The 22,216-nt window shown below is 43.7% G+C and overlaps 1 protein-coding gene across 3 annotated transcripts in view; it reads left to right on the top strand.

The window, feature by feature from the left end:
• Positions 1-22,216, top strand: part of HTR2C (5-hydroxytryptamine receptor 2C) — a 263,086-nt gene that overhangs the window by 32,534 nt on the left and 208,336 nt on the right. The window contains exon 1 of one of the 3 annotated variants that reach the window (XM_042039845.1): positions 18,908-19,755. The exons of 1 other annotated variant lie outside the window; for it this stretch is intronic. The gene's annotated coding sequence lies outside the window, so the exon portion shown is untranslated. Of the gene's footprint in view, positions 1-18,907; positions 19,756-22,216 lie in introns of those variants that run through there. One more of the 3 variants, XM_042039840.1, reaches the window with a different exon arrangement.

The following is a 22,216-nucleotide window of genomic DNA, read 5'->3' as shown; positions in this document are numbered from 1 at the left end:
TCCCTGAAGCACTGCTCTCAGATCTTCCAGTGCCACTTCTCACTTGGTGGGCTCTTCAGCAGCATTTTCCATCCTGTGCTTTCGGCTGGAGACCTGTGGTGTTCCTTGCACCCCTCTCTGGGAGGGTGGCTGTGCTCCCCCCGTAGAGGCAGGGATGCAGTTAGATGGGGAAAAGCCTCTCCTGGTAAAGCACTTCTCTTTATTCAGACACACCTGTTTGGGAGGAGCATGTCTCAAAACCAATAAGCAGTGCACAGGTGTATTTAGGTGCCAGGCTGCCGTCCTTATCATCACTGAGAATGGACAAATTTAGTCTTTGCTGTGGGTCTGCTTTGGATTTTTTTCTTCTCATTTCTAGTTCAGATGCTAGAAAATCACCTTCCCAAGTCCTGTTATTATCTCAGCCCTCTTGAATCAAGTCAGACTCAAAGCTTCCTCCCTTTAAGCAGAGAAGGGCATAAATTCCAGCCTTGCTCCTTCGCTTTCTGTCAATATGTGGGATTAATATTACTTCTCAGTGACATTCATTACCAGAGAGTAAGGAACACAGACAGCTGTGCTCCAACCATGATAGAAAAGACATTTCAAAAACTGAGTATAGCAGTTCTTGATTCTTCCATACTTAAGAACATATTTCCCGTGCTGGAAGTCCTTTGTCATTTTTAGCCAGCAGGTGTATTAATGAATGACAGGAATAAGTATACTTATTGAGAATTCTTCTAGGTTTTTTTTTAATGAACTAATTCTGCAAAGTCCAACTGCCACTGCATCACAAATATGATTGTGGTGGAGCCCAGTTTTGCACAGATTTGTAGTTTCTAGGTTGCTGTGTCCTAAAGTTGTAAGGAGTGCTGTATACTGTCCTCTCTGCAGTACTCATGTAAGACTTATGCCTGGGTCTGCTGCCAATAAAAGTACCTCAGCAACCTCTCTTGGCAGCTGCAGATCTCTGCTTCCTCCATCACTTCTCACAAAGGCAAAGTCAGTACTTATCCCCTTGGCAATAAAGGGAGTTAAGTAATGAGGCGATAGAAAGCGTGGCAAGGACTTGACTCCAGAGGCATGTCCAGCCAGGAGGGTTAATTGTGGACACTAATGCTTCAGGACAGGTTTGCATATAACACATGCTAAGCAGTTTTAAGAATATGTATAGAAAGTTTTGTTGGCAAAAGACTTTTCTAAAAGTTCTGGTAGCTCTGGAGGAAGATGACCCAGATGTTCAGCTCAGGACTCCTGTGGCTTTCACTCCTGGCACATGTCCTGGCCTCCAGCTGCTGCCTGTGGAGGCTGCAGGTCTTTGAGAGGTCTTGTTTCCTGCAAGCCCCATGCAGATGTCTTGAATACTATAGGAAGTGCTCTGTAGCACTGGAAAAATGTTGACATTTGAATTTTGCCCACAGTTTGACCCAAGTATGTGGAAAGTGTTGCTGGAATTGGTGGGCTCTCTGCCTTAGCTTTGGAAGCTGTTAGTGGCACAGATTAACTGGTATCAACATTGTCACTTGCTAAAAGGGCTTGGATTAAGATTGTTGCTAATACCCTTGGGTTAAATCCTGTGTCTAGATGATACTGCCAGGGTCTGAAATCTGCTCCCAAGATGCACATATTGTGCCTCTGTCACAACAAATCTCCCTTCTGCTCATCTCCTGTTCTTGTTTCACTGCACTGTGTCTCTTAAGGCTTATCTGTGGTGCCTTTTTTGGTGATGTGTTGTTCTAAGTGTGTGTACCTTAGAACAGAATAACTAGTCATTAAATAGAAATATCTTTTTTATATTAGTAGGGCAGAATTAGCACTTGCCTGTCCAGAATCTTGCAGAACACCTGGCTACAAGGGAAGCAGGATCAGGGGGGTATCAGTGCCACCTGCCCAGCAGCAAGAGGATAGCCTTGACTGTCACTTCCATCATCTCAGCCCTGTGGCCCCCAAACAAGTTTACTGTTCACAGCATTCCTAGCATCATCTCAGGAAGAATGTAGGATTTGAAAATTTGGGCAGAGCAGTGTTGAAGATAATACACATTCCTCTGCAAAGGGAAAAACTTATGTGAAACACAGTTATGAGTAAATCTGGAAATTTATTACCACAGAAGCAACTGAAAGGAAAATAGCAAGTTGGTTTGCTTGTTCATCAGGCTTTGTCAGATCATTTTCAGTAAGGAAGTAGAGGAAGATCTCCAAGAAGCTTTAGAAAGATGATTTCAAATTTTATCAACTATCTGGAAAGTTAGAAGAGCAGGGTTATTATTTGAAGTGCATTTACAGTGACTGTATTTGTGATATGGAAAGTCTCTCAGTCTTATACATGTGTCTGGAATCCTGCTATCAATTTTCAAGATAAAAATTCTTGAAATTCATATGTGTCAGAAAGATTAGATTTTTTAGTTCTGACTGCTTCCTCACGTCATTCTTTCTGTCAATATTTGTCTCTAAATTGGGTGCTGTAGCTCCTGTTGCCTTCAAATGCGAAGGATTGTCAGATTGGATGTCCAGCAATTCTGTGCTGCACTGCAGAAGTTCCTGTATGAAATCTTTACACAATGCATTTCTGATTAGGAAAGCTACATATCCTTGTTATCTAATCCTTCAACCTAAAAGGTTTCAGCTAAAACCTGTTCTTTAATACCAGCCAACAGGATGATCTGAGCATCAATGAAATTAGAAAGTCACCTACTGCATCAGTGTAAATTTGCCATCATGGATCAAGGGCTCTGAAATATCAGCCCTGAGAATGAATGAGCTGAAGTCCCTGAGCCAAATTCATTCTGGGTACAGTGTCACATTAGGCTACTCTCATTCCTAATGTAGCTGTGAATTTGGCCCAAACCAAAATCCCTATAAATCAGAAGGAACAGAAAGGACAGATGCTGTATCTTGAAAGACATACTCCTCTGGAAACTGTAGCTCCCTCTCCTGCCTTTTCATCCCAAGGAAGCAGATGGTTTCTCACTCACCCAGCTATGATGAAAGCACAACGGGTAAAAATAAAAGCAGAGGGCTGGATTCCTTCCTTGGCTGATCTGCGTGTGGTGCCATGAACCCTGGTGGGAATGCAGAAAATGGAAATGAGTGTGAAGCACAACTCAGAGATCTACAAGAGAATTTGTATAACTTTTACTTACTCCTGGAAGAGTGAGGCAATATGCATGTGCTCAAAAAGAGAGATGAATGCACCCCACTCTTACCATCTTCTGGGAGACTGCTGGCCATGATATACAATGTTCAGGAAGCTGTGATTCTCCAAGTGCTGTTCTTACTCCTCCTTATGAGTAAGCAGGAAGCTCAGTAGCTCATACTTTAATTAACAAGGGATGTAATTAAACTTTTTTGGCTCTTTAATATTCCTGAATCTGTGTACATCCAGCTTGTAGAACAATAGAGGGGGAAAAGTCTGCTTAGTCAAAAACCAAGCAGCAGTGAAGATCTCCTCTTCCTCATGTCCTTCATTTCTGAAAAGAAATATGAAAAGCTTGTGGTAACAGTCCAATGCCAACACATACTGAAGTGGCCTGTTTGATTTTTGTAGCATTTGGAAAGAAAGAACTGTGGAAACTTTCCTAAATGCTTTTTGTGAGGAAGTAAATTTCTTTTTAACTTAGGCTTTTTTGTTACCCTTCAGTGAGAGGGGAAGTAAACATCATCATCATCATCATCATCATCCTAACAGTAATATAACAATAATAATTATGCTGCAATGATTCGAGTAAACTGCTGCTTATTACACTGTGCTTTCCTGTTCTTCCCCAAAGCTAAACTAATGAATTTGTTCACATCAAAGGGGGGTACATTATTCATGTCATCCTGTGTCACATCATGTGTGATCAGATGTGACAACTCAAGATAATGCATCCATTAGGACAAGGCAGGAGTAGACATAGGTTGATGAAAGAGGGAATGTACATCCAGCTTTGGGCATGGCTGTTTGGTAACTGGGGATGACAAGAAGGCTATTTTGAAACTTCAGAGCTGAACTTGGAGGTCATGTGCTGTAATTTAGATTGTCTTTCAAAACCTTGTGTTTGTAAGTATACTATTTGACATGCCCTCATGCTCAGGCACTCACTGATGTATGACTCAAAGCCTTCTAATTATGCCATCTGCATTAGTCCTGTTCTGAGTGCACTTGGTCACCTGCAGGTGATGGGAGTGGGATGGGGCTGAAAGCTGATGAAGAGAGGTGATTTGAGTTTGTGCTAGTCTCCATGATTCTGTTGATCCAAAAAGGACCCAATTTGTTCTGAGCTGCTGGTGACAATTTGTGATATAGTGCCTTGCTTTCATCCTTTTATTAGATGGTAGTAGTGAGCAAAATGTTAAATCAATAGGTTATTGCTTCCAGCAGGCTAAAGGTTTTTGTATGGCTTTTGTAAGTTGTTAATATATGGAGCCTTGCATTAAGAGTGAAGCATGAGCCTTCCTTTGGAAGGTAGGATATAAGTCTGGAGAGATTAGGGATCAAGACAAAACCCATCAATCTGTAGGAATGATGGGTTTCTAGGAAGAGAAGCTAAATTCCAGCTGACACCTGGAGGAACCAGAGCAGGGTAAGGAGTGGGGAGCAAGTCCTCGAACGATGTGGAAGCACAAGGGCTCTGCATCTGCAGAGGTGGTTGGGTGCTCCCTGGGAACAGCACCCAACCTCCTCACTTGCCCACTGTCCACTCTCTTGGAAACTGATGTCCCTTTCAGAGGAAGCTGGGGGTCCTTTAGGGCATGAAAGCCAGGACTCTTGCTCATCCCCAAGTTCTCTTAAGCTCTGTTGGTGCTTGGAGCGTTTGCTGTCCCAGCTGGCTGCAGCACCCTGTCACTCAGACACACCAACAAGTGTGAGCAGGATGTGTGAATGGAGCAAGAGTCCTGTGTTCCACATCCCCCCAGGTAAGTCCAAAAGGCTCTCATCACCTGACCTGAGCAGGGTCACAGGTAATTCTATTTTTTCGAACAGGAGTTTTGCTAGCCTAAGGACCTCCGAGGGGAGTTTCCACAGGTTGCCTAATGGCACCTAATTGTTCCTTGTGACAAGGAAGCTCGAGTTTGGATGCTAAGGGAGAAGTAGTAAAGCATCAGAATTTATTGTCCAGGGAAATTTAGAGCCTTCACTGGTGGAGGTCAAGCTAAACACCTCTGGAAAGACAGAGGATTACTGGGGAAGGGAGCAGCCCTTGACCCTCTGAGCAGTGCCTTCCAGCCAGAGCATTGTGTGCTCTCTGCATCAAGCGAGGCCATTTCAGCACCCCCCCTTCCTAGCTGTCTTCTCTCCCAATGCAGCAGCCCATGATTTTCATTCTCTTCCTAGTAAGGTAAATATTTTATATTTCTGGCTGTGTCCTCTGATTGCTTTTCCATTGGTTCTGGTTCCTTCCCGAGCAGAGCAGGATGAAAGGATTGCTCTACACACCTGGTTTCTCTGTACATCTTGACATGCTTGCCTGGATTTTTTCGAGCAGTATTGTAACACCACTTTGTGATGATCTTGTGCATGGTGATGTTGTGGTCTACACATGCACAGTATTCAGAAATAGTAGGCAGTGTACAAAAAGAATCTTATTTGGCTTTTGTGCTTGTGGGGTTTTTTCCTTTTTTTTTTTTTTTTTTTAAATGCAACAGATGGTTTCTATGCAGGATTAAGTCTAGATAGCAAGGCAATTATACTGTATATGTCAAATTTCCTCCTGGGTGTATTTAAAGAGATATTTCTGAAGCAGAATGTCTCCAGTCAGGTTATTTAAAACAAACCAAAATCTTCATTGAGAGCTAAGCAGTAGGATTTGTGGGCTCACATGTGTGCAAGGAAATACACACAGGGTATTTTGAGAATGGCTCATATCTCATTTAGGGCTGTATCAGCTTTCATGGAATATCCTCTTGTTTGGCAGTAGTCAGATAAACAAGAAATTAAATAAAACTGCAGTGTATGAAATATTCCAGTACTGGTATTGAGGGTTTTATTAGATTCATAGTGCATTTGAAGATCAGTGGAAAACCTCAGGCACTTGCCAATCAAATGAACTTGTGAGAGTGCCACTGCTCTGCTTTTCTCCTTGGAAAATGATGGGGACAAGCAAAGGCAGGTGAGTTACCAAGTCTTTTGGAGACCTAAATTTATACTGTAATTCAAAGTTTGGTGCCTGAGGAAGGAAGGTATAAAATTATTTTCTTCAGGTTGTTGGCTGGAGGAAGACAGATACAGAAGAGCAATGAAAGCTGTGCTCCCAGACCTTCAGGAGACGTGGTATTTGAGAGTGCTAGGAACATACTGATTGGTAGACTTTAATAACAGGTTCAGTAATTTTTACTATATGGTACTGGGTTTTTTTCTCCCTTTTCTTTCTCTACTGAGTTACAGAAGCTGTCTGTGTCAGTAGTTAGGCACATGCATATTTTTCCAAGACACTTGTTCATGCAGTTCTACATGTCACTGCTTGGTATTCCTTTTTCTGTAAGTCTTCTTTTGGATGTCTTGCTGTGCAGCATAGTGTCTACCTCCCAAATGCTTTTTGGCTGTTTCCATGTGTTTTTTATTTTTTTCCCTTTTCCATCTTTCTTTCAGAATTGTGAACTTCTGATATGTGTTCAGCATTCCAAAAGTAGTTCCACTAGTGTAATGTAGGAGCTGAATGTGTTCATGGGCTTCCTTTAGAAGTTGTGTTTCTTCCCTGAGAAAGGAACTTGAGGCAGCCTATGCAGTAGAAGCTGAAACTGCTCTGCCAGGCTCTTCCTTGGTGTCCAGATACAGCCTCCAGCTGTCTGTCTTGGAGAGAGGGAATGTGCAGTGACAAGCAGATCTGCCTGGTGGGCGGTGCTAATGATTTCAGTGCAGTCTCATATTTGCTCATGATTTGGAAAGAAAGTAGGATGGCAAAAAGAAAACTTTCAGCATTGGTGGCAGAAGTTATTGCTGGAAATTCTCTGGTAGTTTAGGTGTCCTCAAGTTTCTGCCACAGCTTGGGCAAAGGTGTGTGCCTCTATTAAATATTAAAAAGAGAAAATCCTTTCAAAATACTTCAAACGACTTGGTTGTTATTGCAAAAGAAAAGCATTTTTCCCCCAAATGCCATTGTAATTTTCAATTAAATGCGTATGGTACTGTCTGAGTAATAAAGTTATTAAATATTGACTGATTCCCTACTCTCCCACTGCTCTCAGTATATCTATGCAGGATTTCCCAGAGGAGCTTTTGACAGGCTTTAAACAATCAACCATGACAGCGTGAAGGAAAAAGTATTGTTTAGCTTGCTAATCTCTTAGCTCTTGTTTTTTCAAGGCAATTTTAGTGCTTTTATCAGTGTGTCCTAGTTCCTATTTCCCTTTTATAATCATTGTGCTAGCTTTGGATGTTGACAGGCTTTGGTACCTCATGGCTGGATGGTCTGACTTAAAAGCCCTGAGACATCTTGTTCCCCAGACACTACTCCTGCAGAGAGGTCCCTGCCAGTTTCCCAGGGCCATCCATATGTATGTATGTTTTTGGTTTTTTCCATTATTTTGGTTGGCTTATATTTTTCATGTTCTCATTCTCCTCCTCCTGCCCACATTTCCTTGGAGGTTTGTCTGCCTTCTGTGGGAGGATTTGAATATTAGTTCTTCATCTTTTCTGTGTCCCTCTATTTTTATTGCTCTCTCCTTTCTCTGATTTATGGCATATATGGAAGCCAAGATGCAGTAAAGCACATAAGTCATATAAAAAGAATGCACAAAGTTAATCATGTTTTTTTTTTACCTGTTCCCTGTCTAATATCTTCATATAAATGCAGATATTGCATTGGGTGATTGAAAGTGGAAGTATCTGTCTTATCTTTGCAAAAGGTTGCCACATCTTAGCGTGAATAATTATCTTCTGCACAGTTGTGGTGGTAATTATGCTGTTACAATGAGTGCAGTTTTCTTGAATTTATTGTGCTTAGCAACAGACCTGTTTTCTCTGTTTTCCTAGATTCAGCTGATTCACATTGATCTATTTTTCTTACAGGGATTAACTTTGGGTGGGAAAAAAAAAAATCTAACTTGAGATGTTCTACAAATCATGCAGTCAACTTCCGTGTGTGTGGGAAAGCTGCAAGGTCAGACCAGCTAGAGTGTAAGGATTTGATCACACCCTGGGAAAAACAACTTTCTGGGCATGATGTGTGCCCTGCCAGACTGCTGCTTGAGTCAAAAAAGCAGCCATGGAAATATGTAATTCCAGCACTGCTTGTATGCAGTATGAAAGCTTTATTTTCAGCGGCTTCACTTCTTTCTGCCTGACTTTAACAGATAAAAGCCAAGCACAAACAAATGGCACCTTTGTGTTCTTTGTTAGTTATGGCAAAATACAAGAACTTTTTCTGTAGTAAACTTTTGATATAGAATGTATTTCACAGTTATTTGCTAGTAAAATGTGCTGTCGTCTTTACAACAGCAAGTCTTAGAAGAAGGAGCAAGCCTAGGAAAAAAAGGACTTCCGAAATATGAACTCTGAGGGTATTAAATACATCACTGTATGAATGACTGAACAGTCATATGCTGTTCATGGTCAGCTGATCTCGTTCCATCCATGGTTTTATTAAATGCCTTTTCCTTTGTGCTCCGTTTGACAGGAGATGTCTGTAGATGGGATTAGGTAATTGACTGGATGCTGTGTAAACCTGGGCAGTTCAAAGCCAGCGCTGTGGAAGGTCTCAGAAGTCTATTCTACCATTTCCATTAGCCTCTGTAAAGTGTTCTGATAAGATCAAGATGCATAAGATATGATATGTTAAATTATGCAGCCAGCTGGCCGACTGTGCTGCTGGAGCCTGGGAGACCGACAAAAGCTATTGTTAGGGCCAGCCAGAGGTGCTCCTTCCAAAAATCTCTTTTCTGTTGTTGCTTTTTGAACTTTGCATATTAAAAGTTTTTCTGTTCGGTCTTTCCCCAAAGGCTGAAATTAATTTTTTTTTTCCACAGGATGATTTCATTGACAGCACGAAACCAATTTAAAATAAAAGAAGCAGAGGACTGCTTTTCCAGAGAATATTTTATTTCTTGGGATTTATGCTTTTGTGGCATCAAACAAGCTGAGTTTTGAAACTCAGAAGACAATAATTAACTGGGGCACTATTTGATAGAATCTTGAAGGAAAAGAAAAAAGCATTTATTTGAAATCTGGACGTTTTAGTAATTTAAGGATAATTGAGAATCTGTAACAAAAACACCCTTTATCACAGCAGCTCCAAGTGGGTATTTAAAAAGAAACTGGCAGTGGAGGAAGAGTATATTAACATGAATGCAGCAAGAAGCAAGAAAATGAGGTGCACAGTGAGGGTACCCTAACACAAATTTGTTTCAAGCTTTATTTTGTCCAGTGCAAACTGAGTCCTGACTGCCCTATCATACAAAGTAGACTGACCAGCTACATCTCTTGCTTGGTGCAGGGGTTCTTTGCAGCCACAGCCCTGGTCTGTATCTTCTTTTTGGCACTGCCTCTGGAGAGGAAAGCTTTATCGTCTGGGAGCCACAGTTCCCTTTCTACCTCACTGCTTTATTCAGTATCCCACTTGAATTAACCAGTCTAGGAAAAATAAGACTTCTTTCATGTAACTTAGTAAAGAATGAGTTTCTTAAGCAGAGTGAACAGAGGGTGTATTCATGAATGTGATGTGGAAGAGCTAAAATTCTTCGAATGAATCTTACTAGTCTGGTCTCTGTGCTAAACCCAGCTCCGTTTGAAACTTTACTGGGTTTATGTTTTCTGCTCTGCTGCTGCTGTACACGAAGCAATGAATCCATTGCTCTGGCTCGCACAGCTTCAGACTGGTGCTTCATTTCCTTGAGGACTGGTGCTGTTGTTTCATGCAAATTCCTTCATGTCCTGCCTGACTCTGTAACCTTGCAGCACAGTTTTCCTTTGTTTACTGCTTACTGGCACCCGCAATGCAATTATCTGTTTCTGTACCCGAGTGCCTCGAAGCCCCATGCTTCCCTGCCTCCCAAGGCTGACTGCTTTTAAAAAGAGATTGCTGTACCCATCAACAGGTGTTAGCAGCATCTGCTATCAACATGGCATCACCCCATCAGCCCAGCAGCCTCCTGCCAAAGAGCTGGCGCTGGTTTCGTTACCTCACTCCCCATCTGCATGCAGAGTCACTCACCATCTCTTGCCCTGATGGAACTGGCACGTGTCTGTGTGTGGGCCACCCAGGCGTATGGGCTCGGGCTGCTCCAAGTGTGTGCAGCAGGGATGGTGCATTTGTAAAACAGGAGCAGGATTCCCACGCAGGAAAGGGAGTGCAGCTTTCAGGCATGCACTCACCTTTCCAATCCCCGTGGGTGGAGTATGCTCTGATCTGTGTTTCTCTGACTCTTTTTGCTGTTATTCAGTGCTGTGACTAAGGTCTATATCAGCTTTTTTTCTTATCTCTGCAGAAGGCCTAATCTTCAAAATGGTTTTGCTGTTTTGTTAGTTTTCTTTGAAAATGAAAGTATTAGGAGACCGGTTGCTAGTGTATATACAAAGGAGCCTGCTTCCTGCGGGTAACACACTATTCTGAGGATGTGTGAGGGCTTTTGTTGTGTTTCTGCCATGTCTTTATTGCTGTGCTCTCTCCCTGTGGCTGTGTAATTGTAAAAGGCAATCTGCTTTAGGTCCTCTTTTTCACAAATCCAAGTAACTTGTGCCCATCATTCTCCCTTTGTCTGCGGGTTTCTTAACAAGTTATGTGTTCCTAGAACCTTAGAACGGCCTCTAACCAGAAGTGCTTGAACTCAGAACTGGTCAGGTTGGCAGTGTGAGTTTGGAGGGACTCAGGGTGTTCTCTGAATGCCCTTGGTCTGTCTCTTGTAAAGGGCCATTCCCATCCCATCTGAAGTGCCACAGCTGTGAGTCTGTTTGTCATTCAGTGCAGAAAAAGTGTTATGTCCCTTATGATGAGAAAGCCCATGAACTTCAACTACAAATCATTTGAATGGCGGAATCCTAAGCCCATGGAAAGGATGTGCAAATCTTAAACTTCACATGATTCCCTCAAATCTTCACAGCCTTTTCCGACCTCAGTGAGAAACCAAAACAGAATATGCCCCAGACAGCACAGTCTGGCCCATAGGACCAGCCATTTGAATGGCAGTGAAGTTTCTCATTAAACTTGTGACCCAAACATTGGAAAATATGCCCTGCATGATTTATCTTTTGGTTACTCGCATTGTTCAGAAGGGAAGTTGTCCCATTAGATGGCACAGTAATTCCTCCTGGCTTTCTGTAAGTAAGTTCATATCTTACCTCAATGATTGCCCCTTCTCCAAAACCTTTCTGTTTTGTCTATTGTCAAAGGTATTGTTTGTTGATTGCCAATTTCTTTTAGTAAATTTAGTGGAGAGCCAATCACAAAAAATTAGGTGGGCTGTAGTAGTAGCACTATGTTTGATTGTCGTCCTTTGGAATTAATATTCCAGAAATCCTGTTTTAGTGGTTGTAGTGCTTAGTGACTGGGCAGAAGCTTTTAATGAGATAACACTGCTCCAGTTGGGACCAGTAGGGCTTGGAAAGGACGAGTTGTTAGGCAGTATTTGCAAGGGGTGGCCTGAACACTTTTATTGTCCAGGCAATTTTGGATCAGTCAGTCAGATTTCTGCATTGACCTATAAAATTTTACTGGTATTAAATACCCATCTGAGTTCTGGTAGCATGATAAATCTGGAGCACTCTAATGGACTTTTAAAATATATGTGATGCATAACAAAGTGTTGCCTTCCCCCTCAGTTATTTGTAAAATCTTTTGCATTCTTAGTAAATGTACCCTTGAGAGATTAGCTGAAGCCCATATTTTTCCTGTGGGAGATGGTGGAAGGAATTGAATGGAAGCATTAGTCTGAGTTGCAAAAAATAACCAGTTGATCAAACTGAACAAAAGTGGCCATATTTAATCCTGACTAATTCCCCAGTGCTAGTACAACCATTCCGTGTGCTAGGTGGAGCTAGTATGACATTTTTAAGGCAGCAATAGAGAAAAACAGTCCTGCTATAAAAGGACAATGTGTTTATATATTTCAGATCACTCACTAGTAAAATTAATGATAGGTTTCACCCTTCTGCCAAAGCTTCTTTGTAATTTTCTTTTCAGTCCCAGTTCAGATAAACCTTTTTAGAGCTCCTGGGTTAATGTGTTCAGGCTGAGCAATCACAGTGCACCAGTGAGTGTCCTGCAAAGGGGCTGGGACACAGAATGCTGCTCTGGCCAGCTGGAAGGTGCTGAACCGACACCTCAGCCCACGGCTGGAACAGCAGCTGTGGCATCCCAGCAGCCCAGGACAGGGAGTGTGTGTGCTTGGACAGCAGAGAGCTCAGGACACCATGTGCTGTATCAGTGCACTGACCACTGGGCTCCTCTCCAGTGTTTTCCCAACCCTCACTCTGTTACCCACTGGCTAAGAGAGAGTGTGAAACGGGAGCAGAAGGGAGGACAGGGGCCCCACAGTGTATCATGGGTGCAGAAAGGGACAGTGTCATCTCCCTGTTCTCCAGAAAGGCCCTTGGGGCCACAGGAGCTCTTGGAATTCCTGGGGAAACTGCAGAGCTGTCCCCAGCTGTCCGAGTTAGGACAAGGCTGAGGTGAGGCTTGCATAGCCATTTCAGAACAAGGTTTTTGACAGCTGCTGTGTAAGAAACCTCCTCTTCAGCCCAGCATGAGCAAGTCTCCTTTCTCTGCTGTGGTTTGTCAGTTGTGATATCTCACTCCTCTTTCACTTTCTCAGCTGGGGTTTTCGAACCTTGCAGGTTTGAATAACTGACTGTTTTGTGCTTTGACTCCATCAGGTGATGCCTGAAGCATGGAGAAGCTCATGCTGCAGCTGAGAAACAGAGAGACACCCCCAATTCAAATTCCCAATGCAGTTTTGTGTGAAAAGAAGCTCAGTGCTTCCACAGTCCCCTAACAGCTTTTTGGTGCTAACATTGGTTCTCTTTCCACAAGTGCTAATATGTGAGGCCCTGCACATGGAAATTTTTGTAACTGGTATTTAGGACAGTGGAGTCCCAGGGAAGGGATGCTGCATCTGGGAGCAGCAGGGTGGGCAACAGCAAGGCAAAGGAAAGGTGGGGATTGTCCTGTGGGTGCATACCAGAGAGGCGGTCTCCAGAAGTGCAACAGGAAGGTGGAGGTGTGAATCTACTGGTTCTGTTGTTGCTTCCTGTGGACCTTTGAACAGAAACAATATTTATCGAACTCTGGCAAATGTGTATGGTAGAATCCTTTCAGAATTCTTCCAAAACTGTATGAAAGTAAAACAGATATAAATAGAAAATTGAACTTGGCTGTGAAGTTTCATGAAATCTTTGATAAAAGGAAGAATTTCATTACAAAGAAAATCCCCAGAAAGAAGATGAGGTGGGGAGGGTGCCAGAAAGTGTCCCATGACTTTGGTGTGGCTCCCTGAGCCACTGGGTGCTGGGGTGCTCCCGTGGCTTTCTGGGTCCCGAGCCAGTGCAGCTCTGGTCCGATGTTGAAGACACATTTGACATTTGTTGAGCTCCTCATTTGACATTAACTAGCTACAGTGCTTCTTCAAGACCTCTTCTCACAATATTTCCCTGATATTTGTGTGTCCCAGTTGAACACAGAGCTTGCTCATCATGGTTGCCTGGAGAGATCTTTCTGTTTTTGGAGTCTTTGTTGTTGCAGACAGATGCTGATGGGAACTAAGCTGCGCTGGCATTTTTCAGAGCACCTCCCAAATATGCATGGAATCTTGGGGCCATTTTAAAGAATGGGTTATGAACTTAAATGTTTAGCCCAAAATAACTCATCAGCCAGCACCAGAGGCGAGGGAGAACCCATGTTTCCCAGCTTCCCAGTAGCAATAAGCATTAGTTCCCTGTTTGCTCAGCAGAGAGACAAGGACCCTGGCACAGGAAAGTCAAGAGCTCTAAAAGTAGCATGTTCTTCCTACAACTTATCAGCTGTTCACAGCACATATGGCCAGAAAGGAAGCTTAAATAATTCAGTCTCACTCCTTTTTATCCCAGCTCAATTTAACCTAGCTGTCCTACAGTAAAGCTATTACCAGTGCTCACCTTCCTAAAATACTTCTAGCTTCACTTTGCCTGCACGAAGAAACTGGATCTACTTGTAGTTTGGGCTCTGATTCCATGTTTAATCATTCTTCCTGCATCTGGGCCTTAGGAGAGTTTGTCTTTCAATACCCAGGTGGTCACTTTGCTACAGGCTTTTTCTCTTTGCTACAGTCTCTCTTTGGCACCTTTTGGAGTTTTTTATTCATAGTTACTACCTTTCTTTCATTACTGAACCAGAAAGAAGCACCAGCAGTCAGAACCACAGTGCCCGACTTCTGAAGGATGATTTGTCTTCTTTGAGAGCTCCATTTTGAGTAGATTGTTTTGTACTTGTAGATACCATAGTTGATTTTGGCTGTAGAGTTTGGCCCAGATGTCTCTGACTACAAAGGACATTAGTAGATATAAGATTATTATTAATTATTATGAATTATTCCTGTGGTCCTATTTTAATGTTTAATTTCTCAAATACATTTTAAAATTTCAGAGAAATCAAGGCTGACTTCACAAAAGTAGTTCCAGTAGGAAGCCTTGATAAAGGTGAAACCAGCTAGCTTGTAAAAGGCCGCAGGGGGGACCTTATAATCCCCAGGCTGTCCAAACATGCTCTTTTGACTCTTTGCCAACACATTCATTGAATTCTGCAAACCTTGCTCACAGTGCAAATACTTCCATTTTTAAATCCCAGATACAAGGAGGGCTGTGGGATTCTAATGGCTAAATACAATAGAGTATTTTCAAGCACAACATAAACACTGATTTCAAACAAAACCAAACCTCGCAAAAAACCACAATACAATGCTGATATCTTGAAGATTCATAGTCAGTAATATCTGCCTCTAAATAGGCCAAGTCAAAAGAGTGGGTTTTTGTCTTGCGGATAGGGTGTTTGAAAGGGCATTTATGCCTCTGATGTCCGTAGCTTTTCCCTGCATCTCCTTAGGTAAACACTGCAGACTGGTTCTACGATGTTTCCCAGTGAGGTGCTGCAGTGTGGCTTCCTTGGATGCTAATGGTTTTTTTGAACTTCTGAAGTTTTTCCAATATAAATAAACCTCAGGACTGACAGCTCACCAGGTTAATGTGTGTGTGAGTGTTCAAAACTGTAAATGCTTTAGTTGCTCCTTTTGTTAAATTTGCTGGGAGGTAGTTTCTGAGCAAGCTGCATATTAAAGCTCGGTGCTGTTGCTTCCCAAACTCCATGCTCAGGTATTTGCTATTGCACCTCTCTTCTGGCTGGAACCCCTTCACTATCAACCCAGTGGTTCTGAATGCAGGCATCCCTGGGGTTATGGTAAGCACTCAGTAGCTGGTTATTGGTAGGGGCTGATAAGAAAAACTGGAGTGATTAGTGATGCAAAATGTTGGGAGCTGCTCTGGTGGGTAGCCAGGAGAACAAGTTCAGGGAACGCTGGCATGGAAGGTTTGGCATATCCAAGAGACTCTGTAATTTATTTGTAGCCAAGAGCTTGTAGGGAGTACAGAATTGGGCATTACTCTTTACAGATTTTGGGTGTGTGTGTGAAATGTTCTTCTAAGAGAAGCTCTCACCATCTGCCAAATTTTTTTTCTTGGTCAAAATTTTCAGTTCATGGTCTGTAGAGGAGCTGTTCACTGGGCTGAGTATGGCTCTTACTGCATGCATCAAAAGTGGATGCAAGGCTCAGGAGGGACAATCTCCCTACCTGTTGCTTACCCAGGGTGTCCTGGCTTCTTCCAGTGCTGCTCTTGCCATCGTTATCTGCAGGAGTTCAGGTTCTTGCCTGTGCCATGTATGGGTTGCCCAATGCAGTTGCTTCAGTGCATGAAGTGCACAAGTAAAACTCCAGGCACCCCCATCACTCTCCAGACGGCTGAAATGATCGTGCTGACATTGCTTTTCACACTGTGCAGAAGCCCTTTCCTCCCACTTGTAAGGATTTTCTTATGTGTGACCTGAAGGGTGCACTGACAATAGATGTACGAATGGTTTACTTGATGTATGAATTGTTTACTTACCTGTGACAAATGAATGGTGATTTTTGCAACTTGGTAACAGCAGAGGACAAACCATTTCTTGGAAGATAGATTAGTCTTCATGCACTATATGAGTATAGTAGAAGAATAATTATAAAGAGAAGTTAGATGTTGAATTTCAGGAGTAGAGCATGGGAATTTTGTAACATGAAGAAGGTTGAGGTCAGTATTCCAGGATTTCTGAGCAGAGAGAGCCACAATATTTACAGGACCCATGTAAGTGGGTACAGCTTCATCATGCCAGGCCTCCATCTCTCTTGTTCCTGCTTGGTTTTATTGTTTTTTTCCAAAGTAGCCATTTAAAATAGTGCTGTTATTTTTATAAATCCCAGTAGGGTCAGCATGCTGGGTGCTCTTGAATGTGTGCTGTCTGTTTTGTAGTTGCTTGTTTTGTGTGCACAGACACATCCACCACCTGAGAGCTCTGAGTTTCAAGAGGTTTTAGTGTTGTTATTCGTCAGGTATCACATAGCAATACACTTGAAAATATGTTTCTGAAAGTTGGGAATAATTATGGTCAGGTTTCTGACTTCCAAGGTTCTTTTTCTTTTTTTTTTATTTTTTTTTAACCCCCATTGTAATGGTGGCTGTGTTTCTTACAGTTTACATTTATTTATTATGGATTTAAAGCCTTTGATAAAGGTTGTTTTGCAGTGATTTTCTTTTTGTGAAGGTCTGTGTTATCTAATTAGAATACATATATTTGGTGGAATATGCAGGTTAGTAGAACTGTGATGTGAGTTTTGGGTCTTGCAGTTGTTTGCAGACATCTTTAATGATTCAGCTTTCTGTTGTATGACACTTCAAAATATGATGGCTTCCTTACGCTCAAATATTTTTTAGAATGAAGTCTCATATTACACTAAATCAAAAAAAAAAATCTACCCTTGCAAACGTGCATAATTTTTAGTGACAGATCTGGTATCTGACTGAAAGAGATGACCCTGCTGACCTGAGTTTCTCACTCCAAAACACTCTGTTGTACATGATGGAATAACTCAAATAAGCCTTTGATCTTATGCATTTAATAAGCAGTCATTTCCCCTGAATTTAGAGTTGGTTGGTCCATCAGGTCTTGCAGTTTAAAAAAGTAATAGTGCCTGTACATAGAATATTTCTACTGAGTGAGTTGCAGAGGATTGCCTTTTTTCAGGATAGATGCTTGTAGTGATGTGCTGGTAGTCACTGTGCTGTGTTTGCATACTAATCAATGAGCTCAGGAAGCATTGAACTTGAGAAATCCTCAGCTATCTTCTGTAGAACAAATTTGATCTTTGATACTCAGGGGAAAAACTTCAGGAGTATAAAGCCTTAAGTGTCTCTGCCTAGCATTTTGATTACTACTTATGCTTGTTTTGTAGGTCTGGTGTTAAAAAGGCTTTCTTTAAGATGTGCAGTGCTTAATAAAGACCATTTTGAGCTAATTCACCGTGGTATTTTTTGCACGAAGCTGCATGGCCCGGAAGCAGTGAAACATGCATTGCGCTTGTTTCATGAGGTGATCGTGTTTTAATGGCCCCTCTGTACCAGCACTACAGGGAAAGCAGGTGTTTGTCTTGCTGTGGTGCATGCTTGCCTCAGTGGTAACTCTGCTGATTTTGTGTTAATGGTATATAGTCTGTACCTTCCCTTTCAGACTATTTTTCAGGAAAGCCTGAAGTTACAGGATGCTTAACTTACTTTTCACCGTAGTAATTTGTTTTGGCATTGTATGCTCAGGCTGAAATATCCACACTACTAATAGCTTGCCTCGCAGTGATGGGGGCAGGTATTGATCAGGTTAATTTTGGTGTCTCCATGGCCTTGGAGAATCAAAGGTGCTAACGGGTTGCTGTGTGACGCAAAGTGGCTTAACAAGGTTCAGGGCTTCACACCGTTTGGTCCTGCTCAGAAAAGCATGTTATCTATGGCAACAACTGCTACTGAGAAAAAAGTGAAGATTTATAATGGTGTAAATCACCTGTTTTGCTGACTTCTGAGGTTCAGATGCCAGCTGTTAGGGGGGCAAGGGAGGGAAAACCTTGATGTGGGCTGGACTTATGGGCACTGTTATTGTTGTATCTGTGCTGTGTCATGATGAAGGACAAACCAGAGTATCCCAAGGCACTCAGAAGAGGATATGAGGAGAACCAAAGAGAGAACATGTGGCATTGAGCTGGTGCACAGCCTGCTGGCCCAAGCCCTGGGGCAGGAGGGAGGTGGCTATTGCACCAGAAGCTACAGCCAGTCTAAGACCTGCTGGACTCATCACAGCTTTAGCACGTGTGGCATATTGGATTTCAGTGCCTCAGCTTGTGGCTGTGCACGAGGGATATCCTTGCTGTGTAACACCAAGGTGCAAAACTGCACCTGCTGCTGCTGTGGTCCTGGCCAGTATCTCCAGCAGGAACAGTGCCACTAATCTGACTCTCCTGCCAAGACCAGGAGAGGGGCACCATGCTCCTAGGCTATACCAAGCCCTCCTTGGCTGCTGGAGACAATGGCTGGTACCACGTGGGATTGAGTGGGGCAGTGGCCAGTCTGACCCATGTGTGGTTGGGATGCTGGTGGAGGTGCCACTGACAGGGGCTAGCACTTGGGCTGGGTGACAGGGGCTTGGTTTGGCTCCCTGGACAGTGGTGAAGGTGTGTCAGGCCTCACTCCCAGCCCCTGATGTAGGGACTCCTGCTAGCTGCCCCTTCAATTCCTGACTCCTGGGGTGCTCTCCTTCCCCACACCCAGACAGGGCTCCTGCCTGGGCTTCTCGGCTGCCTGCAGATGGGTGAGACGCTGGGTCTGAAGCTGTGGGCGTTCGCATTCTCAACAGGCACATGTGAGCAATGTGCCTTTAAGACTAGCAGGAGAGCAATAGTATCTCCCTCCCTCCTGTTAATTGTAGCATGTTTTCAGCCATGCTTTCCAGTCACATTCGCAGGCTGTGAGAGGGAGCAGTGCTGACGCTAGCCAGCCGAGTGCCACGCGGACGCTCCGTGCCTGCCCGCCGAGTGGGTGCCTGCAGGTGATGGGGCAGCGCCTGCGACCGCAGAGCTCTGTGCCAGGAGCAGGAGCCCTGCATGCCTGAGTTTGGGTGACACTGCTGGGCTTGCCACATCACTTGTGCTCCTCTCGTGTCCCTCACCTCCTCGCCTGCCCGGCCGTGGCCTCCAGCTGCAGGGTCAGACCTCTGGCCACCCTCCCATGTGAGCTACGAGCGGTGCTTTGCTGGAGCCTGGGGATCTGCAGTGGGTGATGCAGTGGGAACCGTGTGGTGCCTGGCTGGGGATGCTGTGGGCTGCTGTGGGAATGCCTGGCTCCCTGAGCACAAAGTGACTGCAACTAACACGAGGTTGGGACTACTTCTCGGAAGATGCCCTGCGAGTCTCCGGTCATTCCTCTCCGGCCTCACCGCAGAATATTTGGAGTTGCTAGCTTTCTTCTGCCGAGGGGGGAAAAAGGCAGAGGCCTCCAGAGGGTTAAGAGCATCTGCTTTTACGCCAAGTGTTTGAGCAGGAAATAATCTGCAGAGATACATGTGCAGCAATTCAACTGCTGCTGCTCTCTCAGGCTGCCGCTGCTGCAGTTCGGTGTGTGAGAGGAGCCGCGCTGCTCACAGAAGATGCTCTCTTGGCGTGTCCGAAGCTCCAGGCATGGCAGCAGAGCCCCGGCTGTCTGAGCTGGGGTAAACGTCTCCATCCAAGAGGAATTATGTTGACTTGCTGGCTCTGTCGGCTCACAGAGGTAGGTGCTGCTGCCTGTGCAATATGCCATGATCTTTGCCGGGGGGATACAGTCCTCTCCTCAGTCTGGGCTATAAAATTTTTTTTAATTTCCATGGGAACAGGGCTTAATTTGCAGTCTGTAACGCCAGACAGAAAATATGTGTGTGATTTCTGTGTGTGCAGCAGGGAGGAGAGGGCAAAGGATACCTGAGTGATACCTTTTCTGATTGGCAATAAAGTTGTTGCACTTAATTGAAACAAACTACCCTCTGTCTCAGTGAAATGCACCTGGGAGCTTTTACTTCTTCCTGCTGTATGACCTTTCAATGAGGTTGGCTGCAGTATGCTGGGTTATGCTTCGGTTCAGAAACTGGGACACACTGCACTCTACAGGTCCCTTCATTCTGCTCCTGTGGATGTGGGGAGGACAGGAGGCACCCACACAGATAAGGGAAAATGCTGCTGACAGGGAGCTGGTATGCTTTTGAGGAGTGAAATTACACTAAGAGGAAGAAAAAGGGTGCTCTTCCCTAAGGAAGAAGGAATGTTGAGGTCCTTAAGGGTTGATCTTGGTGTTCGTAAGTAGAGAAGGAAATCTGTTTTAGGAGCAGTCTGTGTATGAGTCTGGGGTTCACGTTCTGCTTTCACAGCTCCGTGGAGAGGAGTTTTGTTCAACTCTAACTACTTTACCACCCAGAATCTTTGCTTGAGGATTTTTTGCACCAATACCTGGGAGAAAAAAAATGTGTCAGTGCCATCAAATTTACTTAGGCTTGTTTAAAAAGTCGCCTTCTTGAGAAATCCCTAACAAAATCAGCAGCAGCTAATACTGTTACCTTCTCACCATCAGGGCATGCTTTTTTGGTTTGTCTTGAGACCTCCAGTGGGAGCTTTATTCTGTAAAGATTAATCTGAAGGGAAAGTTTCCAGTTTCCCTGGAAAAGCAGAGTGTTGGTCATTGGACACCTATTTGATTTTGTTGGCCTGGTTGACCCACATCTGTAGGTTTGCCTGTTGGCTGCTGAGCGCAGACCCTGCCAAGGAAACCTGGTTGTGCACAACAGGAAGGTGCTGCCTGAATCACTCACCTGCATCACATGGAGAGTGGTTCGTGTTTGTTTCTGGCATTGCAGAGCTATTGAGACAGCACAGCCAACAGTGCCATTGCTGTGTAACAGTTTCAGAAGTGTTTCTGTGGCATCCTGACAGAACAAATGTGTCATTCATAACTGCATCCTTCAAGAAAAAGAGCAGCACTGTCATCTGCGCTGTAAATCTCTTTAGTCACTTTCGTTTTCTTTGCTCAGGTAGCAACACCTTCTTAATTGGAACGTGTTGCTACCTGAGCATTTTTGTCAGAGCATTTGTAATTGCCTCCTGAGGTTCCCCAGGGCTGTTGTGCTGTGTTTGACTCAGCATTGACATCTCTCATAGGGAAATCTGGAGTAGAATCCACCCCCACCCTTTTTTTTTTTTTTTCCTGTAATTTAGGCCCAAATGCAGGCAAGAACATGTTTCCTTTTTTGCAAGAACAGAACTCTTGTCCATCCTGCTCTGGGATCCTGTAGAGAAGACCTCTTCTGCTGTGCAAGACCTCTGTGTTGGAGGTGGAGAAGCAGAAGTGGGTCTGGTGGGTTTGTTGTTGTGTATGAATCAAGAAGCCACAATCCCTGCTAGGGATGGAGGCTGTGATGACACCTGGGAAGTATCTACTCCTCTCTGTCCTGAGAAAGAGGATCCCTTCTTACCCACATACTAGATCCCCAGTGCTCCATAGCAACAGGTATTTCTCCTACAAAGAAGAGAAAAATCTCCTGGCTTCACTTGGAGTGGTGAAAACACAAATGTAGGAACATTCAGTGGAGTCTCACCAGTGTAGAATTGGTGTAAGGTCATCTGAATGACTTCTTTCTAGAACAGCACTTATAGAAGGTGGTGAGCATTAAGTAGCACCATTGCCTGTGCAGGAAGCACTAGAAAAGAATATATATTAGTCATCCCATTTACTGCTGTTTGCACACAGACAGAATGGTGATTTGAACTGGCTGAATCAGAGCAAAATGGTTCTCAAACATGATTTCTAAATTCAGAATTAGTTTGGGCACTTGCTGGCCAGCAACTGTTTTGGTCATCTTTGTGCCTCTATTCTAGCAAGTGTGTTTTTCAAAAGGTACTTTTACAAAAAACAGCAAAAAAAGTTAGGGTGTATTTCCAGGTGATGTGTTTTGAAGAAGTGGATGGGAATATGTTCCTTACAGCCCTACTTGTATCCGCTCAGGAAATCAAACACGTACACTTGAACCACTGATTATTTCTGAGCAGCCTTTCTGGTCAGCAATGAAGTTCTGCTTTAAACTCTAACTATGTGGAAGTTGAGAGCTATTTGTTAGAGTTAATTTTTAAAGTTGTAATCAATAAAATGGGGAGTGGCCAGCACTTTGTGTCACACACACTGTACTGATCACCTTCCTCTACCTGGC

Source organism: Corvus kubaryi, unplaced genomic scaffold (assembly GCF_017639235.1).
Source record: "Corvus kubaryi isolate FWS band 111438036 unplaced genomic scaffold, C.kubaryi_AGA036_p1.0 37395, whole genome shotgun sequence".
NCBI lineage: Eukaryota > Metazoa > Chordata > Aves > Passeriformes > Corvidae > Corvus > Corvus kubaryi.
The sequence above is the reverse complement of the archived record's forward strand: the minus strand, read 5'-3'. Positions and strand labels throughout refer to the sequence as shown.